This window comes from Limanda limanda, unplaced genomic scaffold (genome assembly GCF_963576545.1).
Source record: "Limanda limanda unplaced genomic scaffold, fLimLim1.1 SCAFFOLD_262, whole genome shotgun sequence".
Taxonomy (NCBI): Eukaryota; Metazoa; Chordata; class Actinopteri; order Pleuronectiformes; family Pleuronectidae; genus Limanda; species Limanda limanda.
In genome coordinates this window covers 1-15,000 of record NW_026870580.1, presented here as the reverse complement: position 1 = coordinate 15,000, position 15,000 = coordinate 1, and the positions used below count along the sequence as shown (strand labels likewise).

Here is a 15,000-nt window from a genome sequence, read left to right as displayed (position 1 = left end):
ACGGTTGCTGCTGCTTTAAAGGAGAAACATCTTGGAAAGAGCAGGAAAGACTCACCATCAAAGAAAACAAGGATATGGAACCCTGACATTATTACTAATGGAAATGCTTGATAATTGTCATGATTTGATGATGGTGGTGGTGGTTCACATGTATAAATAAGGTATTGTGGGTTGACTCTTTCGCTTACGGCCATACCACCCTGAGCACGCCCGATCTCGTCTGATCTCGGAAGCTAAGCAGGGTCGGGCTTGGTTAGTACTTGGATGGGAGACCGCCTGGGAATACCAGGTGCTGTAAGCTTTTTCGAATTTGCTTTGCAACCAGCTGAGGGAACGGTTGCTGCTGCTTTAAAGGAGAAACATCTTGGAAAGAGCAGGAAAGACTCACCATCAAAGAAAACAAGGATATGGAACCCTGACATTATTACTGATGGAAATGCTTGATAATTGTCATGATTTGATGATGGTGGTGGTGGTTCACATGTATAAATAAGGTATTGTGGGTTGAGTCTTTCGCTTACGGCCATACCACCCTGAGCACGCCCGATTTCGTCTGATCTCGGAAGCTAAGCAGGGTCGGGCTTGGTTAGTTCTTGGATGGGAGACCGCCTGAGAATACCAGGTGCTGGAAGCTTTTTAGAATTTGCTTTGCAACCAGCAGAGGGAACGGTTGCTGCAGCTTTAAAGGAGAAACATCTTGGAAAGAGCAGGAAAGACTCACCATCAAAGAAAACAAGGATATGGAACCCTGACATTATTACTGATGGAAATGATTGATAATTGTCATGATTTGATGATGGTGGTGGTGGTTCACATGTATAAATAAGGTATTGTGGGTTGAGTTTGCTTACGGCCATACCACCCTGAGCGCGCCCGATCTCGTCTGATCTCGGAAGCTAAGCATGGTCTGGCTTGGTTAGTACTTGGATGGGAGACCGCCTGGGAATACCAGGTGCTGTAAGCTTTTTCGAATTTGCTTTGCAACCAGCTGAGGGAATGGTTGCTGCTGCTTTAAAGGAGAAACATCTTGGAAAGAGCAGGAAAGACTCACCATCAAAGAAAACAAGGATATGGAACCCTGACATTATTACTGATGGAAATGCTTGATAATTGTCATGATTTGATGATGGTGGTGGTGGTTCACATGTATAAATAAGGTATTGTGGGTTGAGTCTTTCGCTTACGGCCATACCACCCTGTGCACGCCCGATCTCGTCTGATCTCGGAAGCTAAGCAGGGTCGGGCTTGGTTAGTACTTGGATGGGAGACCGCCTGGGAATACCAGGTGCTGTAAGCTTTTTCGAATTTGCTTTGCAACCAGCTGAGGGAACGGTTGCTGCTGCTTTAAAGGAGAAACATCTTGGAAAGAGCAGGAAAGACTCACCATCAAAGAAAACAAGGATATGGAACCCTGACATTATTACTGATGGAAATGCTTGATAATTGTCATGATTTGATGATGGTGGTGGTGGTTCACATGTATAAATAAGGTATTGTGGGTTGAGTCTTTCGCTTACGGCCATACCACCCTGAGCACGCCCGAGCTCGTCTGATCTCGGAAGCTAAGCAGGGTCGGGCTTGGTTAGTACTTGGATGGGAGACAGCCTGGGAATACCAGGTGCTGTAAGCTTTTTCGAATTTGCTTTGCAACCACCTGAGGGAACGGTTGCTGCTGCTTTAAAGGAGAAACATCTTGGAAAGAGCAGGAAAGACTCACCATCAAAGAAAACAAGGATATGGAACCCTGACATTATTACTGATGGAAATGCTTGATAATTGTCATGATTTGATGATGGTGGTGCTGGTTCACATGTATAAATAAGGTTTTGTGGGTTGAGTCTTTCGCTTACGGCCATACCACCCTGAGCACGCCCGATCTCGTCTGATTGCGTTCAGGTGTGCAACCAGGAAGCGAAGGAGCAGAGAGAGCAGGTGGAGAGAGCAGGAGGAATTATTTTGTTTTGTTTTTGGGCTAGATTGAAAGTGAGTGAGAGTGTTTTTTTTGTGTTCGATTTTATTCCCCCAGCAGCTTGCTGTTCGGGGGAACATCTTTTTTTTTGAGGGTGTGTGTGTTTTGAATGAGTGACGTCAAAGAGAGGAGAGAGCGAGTAGAGAGGAGTAGGACAGATCTCATGGCAGCTGACAGCGGACCGGCAAGCACAACGACAAAGAATATGGAAAACGGCATGGAGCAGAGATCGCCTAAGAATACTGACCAGGGAAAGACCACCGGCAGGATCATGGACAACGGCAAGATGCAGCAACCGACAAAGAACGCCGACATTGGAAAGGAAACGACCACGAGAAGGATCACGGACAGCAGTAAAAGTACCTCGGAGCCGCTTCCAAGCACAGAAAAGAAATTTGAGAGGGCGCTTACCTTGGCGGTAGAGATCATTGGAGATGAGATGGTGACTATGATGGAACTTTTGAGTGAAGTTAAAAAAACGTGCGGGGTGGTGAATGGATGCCGTTTTACCACGCCCAAGAAATATGAAATAACAATGGACAATGTTGAAGGGAAGGATAAACTGTTAGATGGGATTAGAATAAAGAAGAGCACGATTTTTGCAAAAGAAATTAGAAATGACGAACTAGTGGTATAATTTCTAAACTTGCCGACGTACATTGTGGATCGTGTCATTCTTGCAAAACTTGCAGAATGGGGAGTTAGGGCAATCTCGCCAATCAAGAGAAGAATGTGGCCAGGAACGGACGTAGCCGACGGAACCAGGTTCTTGAAGGTCCGGTTCACTGAAACAGTGAAATCGTTACCCTACTCAACCAAGTTCGAAACACTAGTGGGGGGAGAATACTTTCGCGTGATCCATGACGGACAGAGGAAAGTATGCAGACTATGTATACAACCGGGTCACATTTTCAGAGAATGCCCAGAATTCAGATGTCACAGATGTAAAGAACAGGGACACTATGCAAGGGAGTGTGTGCCAAAAGCAGCGGAGAGAGAAGATGTCGATGTTGAGGAGGAGGGCAACAGCACTGACAGCGAGGAGGAGGAGACATATGGAGGACCATGCATGACATGGACAGAGGACAGCGACGATGACGACATGCAGACGGAGGGAGACCCAGGGGGCGTCCCAGAGAGCGGGGTGGAGTCCAAGGTGCAGAACCAAGAACGGCAAACCCGGAGGGACGTCGCAGCAGGAGACGTGGTGGAAACTACAAGGCAGGAGGAGAGCCGGTCCGGAGAGGAATCGAGTGGAGAGAAGGCTCCCTGTGAAAAGACTCCAGCAGACGGAACCGGCAGCATTGGAGTAAAGCAGCATGGAGATGGAAATCGAGACGAGAGGAAAACTGCGATGGACTTCATGGTTATCGAGGGTATTTCAGAGGAAGAGAGTGTAACCAGACCGCAGAAGGAACGAAAGGCGGAGGAAACCACAAAGAAAAGGAAAGCTGTGCTCCATGCTGAGGAGAAAAGGAGGAAGAAGGAGGAAAGAAGGACAAAATGAAGGTTGGAAATGAAACCATAATTATATGTTTAATGTTAAGCTTGATTTCATTCAACACAAATGGGCTAAGAAATCAAAGCAAATTTGAAAAACTATTAAATAAATGTAGAAATAATGACATATTATGTCTGCAAGAAACGAACTGGACAGACCAGATCATGGAAGATATAAAAACAAAATGGGAAGGCATTATGTATACAAACCATGGTACGGATAAATCATGTGGGGTAGCAATCCTGATAAGAAATAATGCTGTAGAAAACCTCAAAGAAATCTACAAAGGAAAAGAAGGAAGAGACATAATCATAGAATTTAAATACAAAAAGATAGAGTACCGAATAATTAATATATATGCACCAAATATAGAAGCAGACAGGAAGGTTTTTTTCTTGGATTTAGGGAAATGGTGTGTGGGAAACTGTATAATAGTGGGAGATTTTAATTTAAAAAGTACAAGGTTGGATGTGGCAAGAGGGAAGCAATTAAAAAATGATGCTTCAAGAAAGATTTTTCTGAAAACATTGGAGGAAAAAAAATTAATTGATGTATGGAGGAACGAGAACCCAAACAGGAGAGAATACTCAAGAAGACAAATAGTAATGGGGGAATTAAAACAAAGCAGAATAGACTTATGTATAGCACATCAGACAATGGTTAAACTTATAAAAAATATGGGGTATAAATTCACATCATTCAGTGACCATGCAATCCTGTCAATAGAGGTTGGTACTGGGATAGAGAGAAGGGGAGGAGGAGTGTGGTGCCTAAACAATACTCTCCTAGAGGAAGAGGGATATAGGAAGAAAATAGTGGCCTGCATAGAGAATGGAAAAAATAGCATAGACATATGTAGAAACAAGGGATTATGGTGGGAAAGACTGAAGCAAAAGATAAGGACAATAAGTATTAGATATGCAAAGGTCCGGGCTTTTAAAGAAAGAGAGAAAATAAAATGGTTGAAGGATGAGCTGGCAGAAGAGGCAGAAAGAATTGATAAGGATCCAAAACATAGCATAGAACAATACATAAAGGTGAAATCCAAACTGGACGTTTATGAACAGAATAAATGTATGGGGGCAATAACAAGGAGTAGGGAGAAATATGCGATGAAGGGGGAGAGATGCACAGGATATTTTTTGGGATTAGAAAAAAGGAAACAGGAGAGGGTATATATTGAAGAGTTAGAAAATGAAAATGGAGAGATAGTAAATGATTTTGTAGACATTATTGGAAATGTTGGGACATTTTATAAAAATCTATACAAAAAAGGAATTGCAAAGGAGGAAGATAGAAATACAGTTTTAGGTAATATTAAGAAAACGATAACAAATGATGAGAAAAGTATGTGTGATGACAACATCAAAGACATAGAAATAAAGGAATCAATAATGTCATTAAATACCAATAAAAGTCCGGGAACAGATGGCCTTACAAGTGAATTTTATAAAACATTTATCGACGAGCTGCTCCCAATTTTAAGCATAATTTATGCAGAGATGGAGAAGGAGCAGGAGGTACCAGAGTCGCTGGCAACAGGACTAATAACGATCATATATAAAAATAAGGGAAGCAAAAGAAAACTGGAAAACTATAGGCCGCTAACTGTACTAAACACAGATTACAAGATTTTAGCAAAGGTATTAGTAAACAGAATAAAAACAGCAGCACCAACAATCATAGCACCAACACAGGCGTACGGGATACCAGGGAGGGACATATCGGACATTATTTGCACAATAAGGGACACAATTGAATGCATGGGGAAGGAGGGTGGAATTATTTTAAGTATGGACCTTAATAAAGCTTTCGATAGGGTTGAGCATAGTTTTTTATTTTGCACATTAGAAAAATTTGGTTTTGGGCAAAGAATAATCAACTGGATTAAATTATTGTACAAAAATGCAAAGAGTAGGATAAAAATAAATGGAGCTATAACGGATCCCTTTCCATTGGAGAGATCTGTGAGGCAAGGGTGCCCGCTATCGGCAGTACTTTACAGCTTAACTGCAGAAAGTCTCGCGGAAATGATAAAGAAGGATAAGAAAATAGAAGGGATAAAATTGCCAAATGGAGGTGAAAGCAAAATACAGCAATATGCTGATGACACCACTTGTATGGTAAAAAATATGAATAGCGTGAAAAGGATAATGGGAAAAATGGAAGTATATGGGAGAGCAGCAGGGGCTAAAGTAAATATAGACAAAACTGAAATAATGTACGTCGGAAATATAAGCCAAAGTGATTGTAACATACCTTTTAGAATTTCAAAGGATTATATGAAAATATTGGGGATAAATATGGGAGGGAAAGAAAAGGAGGCGAGAGATGAGACATGGAATGGGGTAATAAATAAAGTGAAAAACACATTAAATGCGTGGAAGCCGAGGAGATTAAAATTAAAGGGGAAGGTTTTAGTGGTAAATGCATTAATACTATCCAAGATTGTCTATGCCTTGACTGTGATAGACATGCCAGAGTGGGTGCACAAAGAGCTAAACAGCACAATTACAAATTACATTTGGGATGGGAAACTGGCAAGAATAGCACAAAAGACACTGATAGGGGAATATGAAGAAGGAGGATTGAAATTGGTGGATTTGAATATTAAGAAAAAAGCAATACGAATAAAAACTGTTAAAAAGTATCTGTACGATAGGGTTGATTATGGATGGAAAAATGTGTTTAGGGAATATTTATATAAAAATGGAAGATGTGAAGAAAACGGTCTAATAATGATAATGAAAAGCTCCATATATGAGAAAGTGCCTAGATATTATAAAGAGGTGTTTGATGCATGGGGGAAATACAGAATAAACATTAAATATGAATGCACAAAATACAGTCAGGTAATAAATCAACCAATATGGTGTAACCCATTGATAAAAATGAACAATAACATGCTATGGGATAAAACATTTTTTTATTCCGGACTAACGCAAATAAAAGATTGCCTATATGAATTCATACCTGGGTTTCTAAGGGACCAGGCTATAGTAGACGCAGTTAAGGAGTATGACGAAGAACTGAATGAAACAACTACTGTAAATATGTATGATAAAATAAAAGGAAGCATACCAATAGATTGGGTGAGGCAGATAGAAAATAGCGTGGTTATAGAAAGGAAAATAACGTTCCCCGAGTTATATATGGAAAATAATGGTGAGAAAAGGCCACTAAGTGATTCAAAGGTAAAAGACTACTACAAAGCGCTGATCCGAAATGAATTTAAGGAACCTGCATCGGAAAAGGTTTGGGAAAAGGTGTTCCCAGGTATGGAAGGAAATCAAATATGGAAGCAGTGGAATGTAAGCAAGAATAGTATAGAATGTCAGGATCATGACTTTAAATTACGGCACAACAGACTGTACACAAATGTGGTGATACACCAAATAAATAAGAATGTAAGAAGGGAATGCGATATATGCAAAACTGATCCGGAAACATTAATGCATTTGTATTATGAGTGTGACAAACTGAAGATCTTTCTCACGAAGTTAAAGGATTTCTTGCAAAAGAACTGGGGGAAGCAGTACTTTGAGGGAAAGGACTGGAAAAAAATTGTTTTCTTTGGAGTATGGGAAAAGAAAGAGAAAATAAACATAAATATGATAAACTATGTACTAAGTCACGCTAGATATGCTATATGGCTAAGAAGGAATCTAGCACATTTTGAACAAAGAATAATATCTGTCTGGGCCTACTTTGTATCGGGGTTGAAAAGAGACATAAGTTTAATTTTTAAGTATGAAAAGGAAGAATTTCAACACTTTGTTAAGGGATGCAGTTTCATTTCTGTCAATCACAAGGGAAAACTGATGTATAATTTTGCATAATACTTGGCAGGAGGGCCTATTTGGTAAAAGCTGATGGTTATTGTTTGCATTTGATATTACTTATTTTTTTGTGATGTTACTTTGGAATTCAAGTTGTCTTGTACATAAAAATTGATTTATTTTATAATAAAAGAAAAAAAAAAAAAAAAAAAAAGCACGCCCGATCTCGTCTGATCTCGGAAGCTAAGCAGGGTCGGGCTTGGTTAGTACTTGGATGGGAGACCGCCTGGGAATACCAGGTGCTGTAAGCTTTTTCGAATTTGCTTTGCAACCAGAAGAGGGAACGGTTGCTGCTGCTTTAAAGGAGAAACATCTTGAAAAGAGCAGGAAAGACTCACCATCAAAGAAAACAAGGATATGGAACCCTGACATTATTACTGATGGAAATGATTGATAATTGTTATGATTTGATGATGGTGGTGGTGGTTCACATGTATAAATAAGGTATTGTGGGTTGAGTCTTTCGCTTATGGCCATACCACCCTGAGCACGCCCGATCTCGTCTGATCTCGGAAGCTAAGCAGGGTCGGGCTTGGTTAGTACTTGGATGGGAGACCGCCTGGGAATACCAGGTGCTGTAAGCTTTTTCGAATTTGCTTTGCAACCAGAAGAGGGAACGGTTGCTGCTGCTTTAAAGGAGAAACATCTTGAAAAGAGCAGGAAAGACTCACCATCAAAGAAAACAAGGATATGGAACCCTGACATTATTACTGATGGAAATGATTGATAATTGTTATGATTTGATGATGGTGGTGGTGGTTCACATGTATAAATAAGGTATTGTGGGTTGAGTCTTTCGCTTACGGCCATACCACCCTGAGCACGCCCGATCTCGTCTGATCTCGGAAGCTAAGCAGGGTCGGGCTTGGTTAGTACTTGGATGGGAGACCGCCTGGGAATACCAGGTGCTGTAAGCTTTTTCGAATTTGCTTTGCAAACAGCAGAGGGAACGGTTGCTGCTGCTTTAAAGGAGAAACATCTTGGAAAGAGCAGGAAAGACTCACCATCAAAGAAAACAAGGATATGGAACCCTGACATTATTACTGATGGAAATGATTGATAATTGTCATGATTTGATGATGGTGGTGGTGGTTCACATGTATAAATAAGGTATTGTGGGTTGAGTCTTCCGCTTACGGCCATACCACCCTGAGCACGCCCGATCTCGTCTGATCTCGGAAGCTAAGCAGGGTCGGGCTTGGTTAGTACTTGGATGGGAGACCGCCTGGGAATACCAGGTGCTGTAAGCTTTTTCGAATTTGCTTTGCAACCAGCAGAGGGAACGGTTGCTGCTGCCTTAAAGGAGAAACATCTTGGAAAGAGCAGGAAAGACTCACCATCAAAGAAAACAAGGATATGGAACCCTGACATTATTACTGATGGAAATGATTGATAATTGTTATGATTTGATGATGGTGGTGGTGGTTCACATGTATAAATAAGGTATTGTGGGTTGAGTCTTTCGCTTACGGCCATACCACCCTGAGCACGCCCGATCTCGTCTGATCTCGGAAGCTAAGCAGGGTCAGGCTTGGTTAGTTCTTGGATGGGAGACCGCCTGGGAATACCAGGTGCTGTAAGCTTTTTCGAATTTGCTTTGCAACCAGCAGAGGGAACGGTTGCTGCTGCCTTAAAGGAGAAACATCTTGGAAAGAGCAGGAAAGACTCACCATCAAAGAAAACAAGGATATGGAACCCTGACATTATTACTGATGGAAATGATTGATAATTGTCATGATTTGATGATGGTGGTGGTGGTTCACATGTATAAATAAGGTATTGTGGGTTGAGTCTTTCGCTTACGGCCATACCACCCTGAGCACGCCCGATCTCGTCTGATCTCGGAAGCTAAGCATGGTCGGGCTTGGTTAGTAATTGGATGGGAGACCGCCTGGGAATACCAGGTGCTGTAAGCTTTTTCGAATTTGCTTTGCAACCAGCTGAGGGAACGGTTGCTGCTGCTTTAAAGGAGAAACATCTTGGAAAGAGCAGGAAAGACTCACCATCAAAGAAAACAAGGATATGGAACCCTGACATTATTACTGATGGAAATGATTGATAATTGTTATGATTTGATGATGGTGGTGGTGGTTCACATGTATAAATAAGGTATTGTGGGTTGAGTCTTTCGCTTACGGCCATACCACCCTGAGCACGCCCGATCTCGTCTGATCTCGGAAGCTAAGCAGGGTCGGGCTTGGTTAGTACTTGGATGGGAGACCGCCTGGGAATACCAGGTGCTGTAAGCTTTTTCGAATTTGCTTTGCAACCAGCAGAGGGAACGGTTGCTGCTGCCTTAAAGGAGAAACATCTTGGAAAGAGCAGGAAAGACTCACCATCAAAGAAAACAAGGATATGGAACCCTGACATTATTACTGATGGAAATGATTGATAATTGTTATGATTTGATGATGGTGGTGGTGGTTCACATGTATAAATAAGGTATTGTGGGTTGAGTCTTTCGCTTACGGCCATACCACCCTGAGCACGCCCGATCTCGTCTGATCTCGGAAGCTAAGCAGGGTCAGGCTTGGTTAGTTCTTGGATGGGAGACCGCCTGGGAATACCAGGTGCTGTAAGCTTTTTCGAATTTGCTTTGCAACCAGCAGAGGGAACGGTTGCTGCTGCCTTAAAGGAGAAACATCTTGGAAAGAGCAGGAAAGACTCACCATCAAAGAAAACAAGGATATGGAACCCTGACATTATTACTGATGGAAATGATTGATAATTGTCATGATTTGATGATGGTGGTGGTGGTTCACATGTATAAATAAGGTATTGTGGGTTGAGTCTTTCGCTTACGGCCATACCACCCTGAGCACGCCCGATCTCGTCTGATCTCGGAAGCTAAGCATGGTCGGGCTTGGTTAGTAATTGGATGGGAGACCGCCTGGGAATACCAGGTGCTGTAAGCTTTTTCGAATTTGCTTTGCAACCAGCTGAGGGAACGGTTGCTGCTGCTTTAAAGGAGAAACATCTTGGAAAGAGCAGGAAAGACTCACCATCAAAGAAAACAAGGATATGGAACCCTGACATTATTACTGATGGAAATGCTTGGTAATTGTCATGATTTGATGATGGTGGTGGTGGTTCACATGTATAAATAAGGTATTGTGGGTTGAGTCTTTCGCTTACGGCCACACCAGCCTGAACGCCCTTGAACGCACCACGGAGTGACATCATCAACGAACCAGGAAGTAAGCCACCGCATGTGGATACAGAGGAACTATTTTTCTTTTTTTTTTCTCTTTTCCCAGCTTTTTTCTTGTTCTCTCTCTACATCTCCCTTTTTTTCGACTTCTTACGTGTTAATCCAACCGGACGTTAGCGTTGTGATTGTCTTGTATGTGTGTCCCCCCGCGGCAGTGACGCACTGTGCGGGGGTAACGGAGCCTGTGTGGAAGGGCATCCGAGACCATGGCGGAGACCAGCACGGAGCGGGTGAGTGTTAACGCTGTCACCCACGGAGGTGACAGCGGGAGAGAAACTGAGCTGACGCAGAGCAAGAGCTGCACAAACAATGAGAGATATGACAGGGAGCAGACAGTGATGGTAGAGATGGAAGGAGAGGGAAAAGACACAGCTATGGAGCTGATGAGGTGTGTGCGTGAGTTGTGCGGGGGGCTGCTGGCGTGCAGACAGATCACTGATAAAAAATATGAGATGACCATGAGCCACCCTAAGGGGAAAGACAGACTCATGGAAGGATTCAAGATTGGGGAGACTCGGGTGCACGCAAGAGAACTGGTGAATGACGAGCTGGTGGTGTCATTTATGAATTTACCTTTTTACATCGAGGACAGGGAGATATTGGCAAAACTACAACTATGGGGGGTCTCTGCAGTATCTCCCATTAAAAGAAGGATGTGGCCAGGTACAAACGTGGCTGATGGGACAAGGTTCCTGAAAGTGAAATTCAATAACCAGATACAATCACTGCCGTATTCTACAAAGTTTGACACAGCGCTGGGGGCGGAGTATTTCAGGGTGCTGCACGACAAACAAGTAAAAGTGTGCAGGCTGTGCATAAAACCTGGCCACATAATGAGAGAGTGCCCGGAATTTCATTGCAACAGATGTGGAGTGCAAGGACATTATGCAAGGGAGTGCACGCAGGGGAGGAAGAGATGTGATTTGTGCCAGAACCTGATGAATGAATGCAGATGCAATAAGAGTGAGGCAGAAGATGATACGAGTGAAAGTGAGCAAGAAAGTGAGAGTGGAAGCAGGGAGGAAGGAGATGCGGAGGACATGGAAAGTGTGGAGGATGGAGACGGAAATGAAATGGAGGAGCAGGTGAGGGAGGATCCAGGGAAGCAGGAAGGAGAGCGGAGGATGGAGGAGACGAAAGGAGGAAAGAAAGAGGGAGCAGACCGGAAGACGAGGAAGGAGAGAACGAGAGTAAACGACGAAGAGGAGGATGGAGGAAGGAGGAGAGGAGTGCTGGAGCGAGAGCTGATCGCAGAAGGAAGGAGAGACGGGGCGGAGGAGAAAGGTCCCAAAACAAAGGAGACGAAAAGGCCAGAGAAGGGGGCGACGGTCGCAAGGAGAGACGGAGAGAAGGAAGCAGGCCGGGAGAAAAGGCGAGGAGAGGACGACACTGGAGGGACGGACAAGGAACTGAATGGAGCAAAGCCCAAAGAGACGGGAGAGGAGACCACTGTATCACAGACGGTAGGATCTGAAACGGACATGGATATAGAGGAAAAAATAAAACAAATGAGGAAAAGACAGAACACTCAGAGGCATACGAGGATAAATAAGAAAAGTAAAACTAAGGAAAAAACAAAATGAAAATAACAATACTAATAATGTTAATAATAATCTCAATAAATGCAAGGGGGCTAAAGAACAAAAACAAAAGAAATCAGATATTTGGTGACAGCAATTATGATATAATATGCTTACAGGAAACACACTGGGATGAGAGATGTATGAAAGAGGTGGAGGATGAATGGAGGGGAGATGTGTTTGCAAATAATGGAGATGGGAATGCAAGAGGTGTAGCTATATTAACAAAAAAGGGAGTGATAGGGAATGTGACAAGGTGTGAAGATGAGGGAGATGGGAGGGTGATAGGGATCAAGTTTGAGTATATTAATGAGGAGATTAAGCTAGTAAATGTGTATGCGCCGAATGAGGAGAAAGAAAGAAAGGAGATGTTTGAAAAGATGGGAGTGATGTGTGATGAAAACTGTATGATCGTGGGGGACTTTAATGTGTGGTGTGGGAAATTGGATGTGTCAAGGAACATGCATTTTAAGAATGACACAACAAGGGAGGTGCTAGAAAAGATAAAGAGTATGAAAGGATTGAGTGATGTATGGAGAGAAAGAAATCCAGAGGGGAGAGAGTTCTCAAGAGTACAGCTGGTGAAAGGGGAACTGAAACAGAGTAGGATAGATTTAGTATTGAGCACAAAGGGCATAGCGGAAAGGATTAAAGGTATAGAATATATAGTCACAACATATAGTGATCACAAGGTGTTAAAATTTACAATAGGGGGGGAAATAAGGAGAAGAGGAGGGGGAGTGTGGTGTATGAATGGGCAGCTGCTTAAAGATGAAAAATATAAAAAAGAAGTGAGAGAATACATAATGTGGGAGATGAATGAGAGAATGTATGAGGAAGACACAGGGAGGTGGTGGGAGAGACTGAAAGAGGGGATAAGGAACATGAGCAAAAAACACAGCAGGAACCGGGGAAAGAAAGAAAGAGAGAAGATACAAAGGCTAAAAAAGGAGTTAGAGGAAGAGGGGAAGAAAGCAGGGGAAGGGCTTAATATTGACATAGAGGGATATATAAGAAAGAAAGATGAACTTAAGGAAATAGAACAGGGAAAATGTGAGGGAGCTATAATAAGAAGTAGAGCGAAATATGCGATAGAGGGAGAAAAATGTACAGGGTATTTCTTAAGACTAGAGAAGATAAGGCAGGAGAAAAAGTATTTTGAGCAAGTGGAGGGGAAAGGGGGGGAAAAAATAACAGAGCTTGTAGGGATAGTGGAAAGAGTAGAAGAGTTTTATAGAGAGTTATATAAGAAAGAAGCGTTAGATGAGGAGAGCAGTAGGCAGGTTATAGACAAGATGGAAGCTAGACTGAGTGATGAGGATAGAGAGGTGTGCTAAGGAGAGATAAGTAAGGGAGAGATAGAGAAAGCAATAAATGGGTTAGGCAGAAATAAGAGTCCAGGGATAGATGGAATAATAGGAGAATTTTATATAGAGTTTAGAGAAGAATTAGTACCAGTGTTGGAGAGATTATATAGATGGGTAGAAGAGAAGGGAGAAATGCCGCAGAGTATGACAACAGGTCTAGTGAGCATAATATATAAAAAAGGGAGTAGGGACAAATTAGAAAATTACAGGCCACTCACAATGTTAAATGGGGATTATAAGGTATTAGCAAAGGTGTTAGCAAACAGAATGAAGGAAGTAATAGGGACGGTGGTGGGAAGCACACAAGCGTATAGCATACCAGGGAGAGACATAGCCGACACAATAAGTAGTATTAGAGACACAATAACACACATGAAGGAGAACAATGGAGGGGCAGTAGTTAGTTTAGATCTTAACAAAGCTTTTGATAGAGTAGATCACAGTTATTTGTATAAAGTGTTAGAGAAGATGGGATTTGGAGGAAGGTTGATAGGATGGGTTAGGCGAATGTATGAAAGAGCAGGCAGTAAGATTAAAGTCAATGGGATAGTCACAGGTGAAGTTAGATTAGAAAGGTCAGTGAGGCAGGGATGTCCGCTATCGGCTCTGCTGTACTCCTTGTCAGCAGAGCCGTTAGCGGTACTCATACTGCAGAATAGGAGGATTAAGGGCATAGAACTACCGGGCGGACAGGTGAGCACACTATATCAATATGCGGATGATACAACAGTGACAGTGAGGGACAAGGAAAGTGTAGTACAGGTATTACAAAGTGTAGAACTGTATGGGAGGGCATCAGGAGCTAAAGTAAATATAGAAAAATCTGAAATAATGTATATAGGGGAAAGCAGAGGAGGGGAGGGAGTGAAAGGATTGAAGGAAAACAAAGGGTACATGAAGGTTCTGGGAGTGAACTTAGGGATTGAGGGAGAGGAAGGGAGAGATAGGCAGTATGAAGTACTGATAAACAACATAAAGAAAACATTGGGGTATTGGAAGCAGAGAAAGCTGAAATTAAAAGGGAAGGTAATAGTGGTAAATGCACTAATAATGAGCAAGATGGTGTATGTGATGAATGTGATGGATGTGCCTGTGAAAGTGTTGAAAGAAATAGAAAGAATCATAAGCAATTATTTGTGGGATGGGAAGGGAGTTAGGATAGCAAGAGAAGTGTTAGAAAATGAGTATGAGAACGGGGGACTGAAACTTGTCAATTTAGAGGGGAAAAAGAAAGCACTAAGGGTGAAAATGATGGTGAGATATTTAAAGGATAACAGAGATCATGTGTGGAAGGTATTTTTAAGAGAAGCAATAAATAAATGTGGAGGATGTGGAGAGAGCGGAGTGTTCATGGAACTAAAAAAAGGGATGATTGAAGGGGTGACTGACATATACAAAGAGATGCTTGGAGCGTGGGGAGAGTTTGTGAGAGGAGTGAAGTATGAATGCAAGAATGTGAGGCAGGTATGGGAGCAACCAGTGTTTTTAAATCCAAAAATTATGGATTTAGATTAGATCACTGTCCTCAAAGGC

The 15,000-nt window shown here is 42.3% G+C and overlaps 13 non-coding genes across 13 annotated transcripts; all 13 read left to right on the top strand.

Moving 5' to 3' along the window:
* Positions 1-182: 182 nt before the first annotated feature.
* LOC132997867 (5S ribosomal RNA) lies at positions 183-301 on the top strand. The gene has a single exon (XR_009677895.1). It is a non-coding gene; the product is annotated as a 5S ribosomal RNA (ribosomal RNA).
* A 214-nt stretch (positions 302-515) lies between these two features.
* LOC132997833 (5S ribosomal RNA) lies at positions 516-634 on the top strand. Its single transcript, XR_009677869.1, has one exon. It is a non-coding gene; the product is annotated as a 5S ribosomal RNA (ribosomal RNA).
* A 211-nt stretch (positions 635-845) lies between these two features.
* On the top strand, positions 846-964 carry LOC132997797 (5S ribosomal RNA). Its single transcript, XR_009677835.1, has one exon. It is a non-coding gene; the product is annotated as a 5S ribosomal RNA (ribosomal RNA).
* Positions 965-1,178: 214 nt separating this feature from the next.
* LOC132997730 (5S ribosomal RNA) lies at positions 1,179-1,297 on the top strand. The gene has a single exon (XR_009677772.1). It is a non-coding gene; the product is annotated as a 5S ribosomal RNA (ribosomal RNA).
* A 214-nt stretch (positions 1,298-1,511) lies between these two features.
* LOC132997829 (5S ribosomal RNA) lies at positions 1,512-1,630 on the top strand. Its single transcript, XR_009677865.1, has one exon. It is a non-coding gene; the product is annotated as a 5S ribosomal RNA (ribosomal RNA).
* Positions 1,631-7,774: 6,144 nt separating this feature from the next.
* Positions 7,775-7,893, top strand: LOC132997732 (5S ribosomal RNA). Its single transcript, XR_009677774.1, has one exon. It is a non-coding gene; the product is annotated as a 5S ribosomal RNA (ribosomal RNA).
* Positions 7,894-8,107: 214 nt separating this feature from the next.
* Positions 8,108-8,226, top strand: LOC132997856 (5S ribosomal RNA). The gene has a single exon (XR_009677884.1). It is a non-coding gene; the product is annotated as a 5S ribosomal RNA (ribosomal RNA).
* Positions 8,227-8,440: 214 nt separating this feature from the next.
* LOC132997845 (5S ribosomal RNA) lies at positions 8,441-8,559 on the top strand. Its single transcript, XR_009677873.1, has one exon. It is a non-coding gene; the product is annotated as a 5S ribosomal RNA (ribosomal RNA).
* Positions 8,560-8,773: 214 nt separating this feature from the next.
* On the top strand, positions 8,774-8,892 carry LOC132997807 (5S ribosomal RNA). Its single transcript, XR_009677844.1, has one exon. It is a non-coding gene; the product is annotated as a 5S ribosomal RNA (ribosomal RNA).
* A 214-nt stretch (positions 8,893-9,106) lies between these two features.
* On the top strand, positions 9,107-9,225 carry LOC132997802 (5S ribosomal RNA). The gene has a single exon (XR_009677840.1). It is a non-coding gene; the product is annotated as a 5S ribosomal RNA (ribosomal RNA).
* A 214-nt stretch (positions 9,226-9,439) lies between these two features.
* On the top strand, positions 9,440-9,558 carry LOC132997728 (5S ribosomal RNA). The gene has a single exon (XR_009677770.1). It is a non-coding gene; the product is annotated as a 5S ribosomal RNA (ribosomal RNA).
* A 214-nt stretch (positions 9,559-9,772) lies between these two features.
* LOC132997806 (5S ribosomal RNA) lies at positions 9,773-9,891 on the top strand. Its single transcript, XR_009677843.1, has one exon. It is a non-coding gene; the product is annotated as a 5S ribosomal RNA (ribosomal RNA).
* A 214-nt stretch (positions 9,892-10,105) lies between these two features.
* Positions 10,106-10,224, top strand: LOC132997801 (5S ribosomal RNA). The gene has a single exon (XR_009677839.1). It is a non-coding gene; the product is annotated as a 5S ribosomal RNA (ribosomal RNA).
* Positions 10,225-15,000: the final 4,776 nt, after the last annotated feature.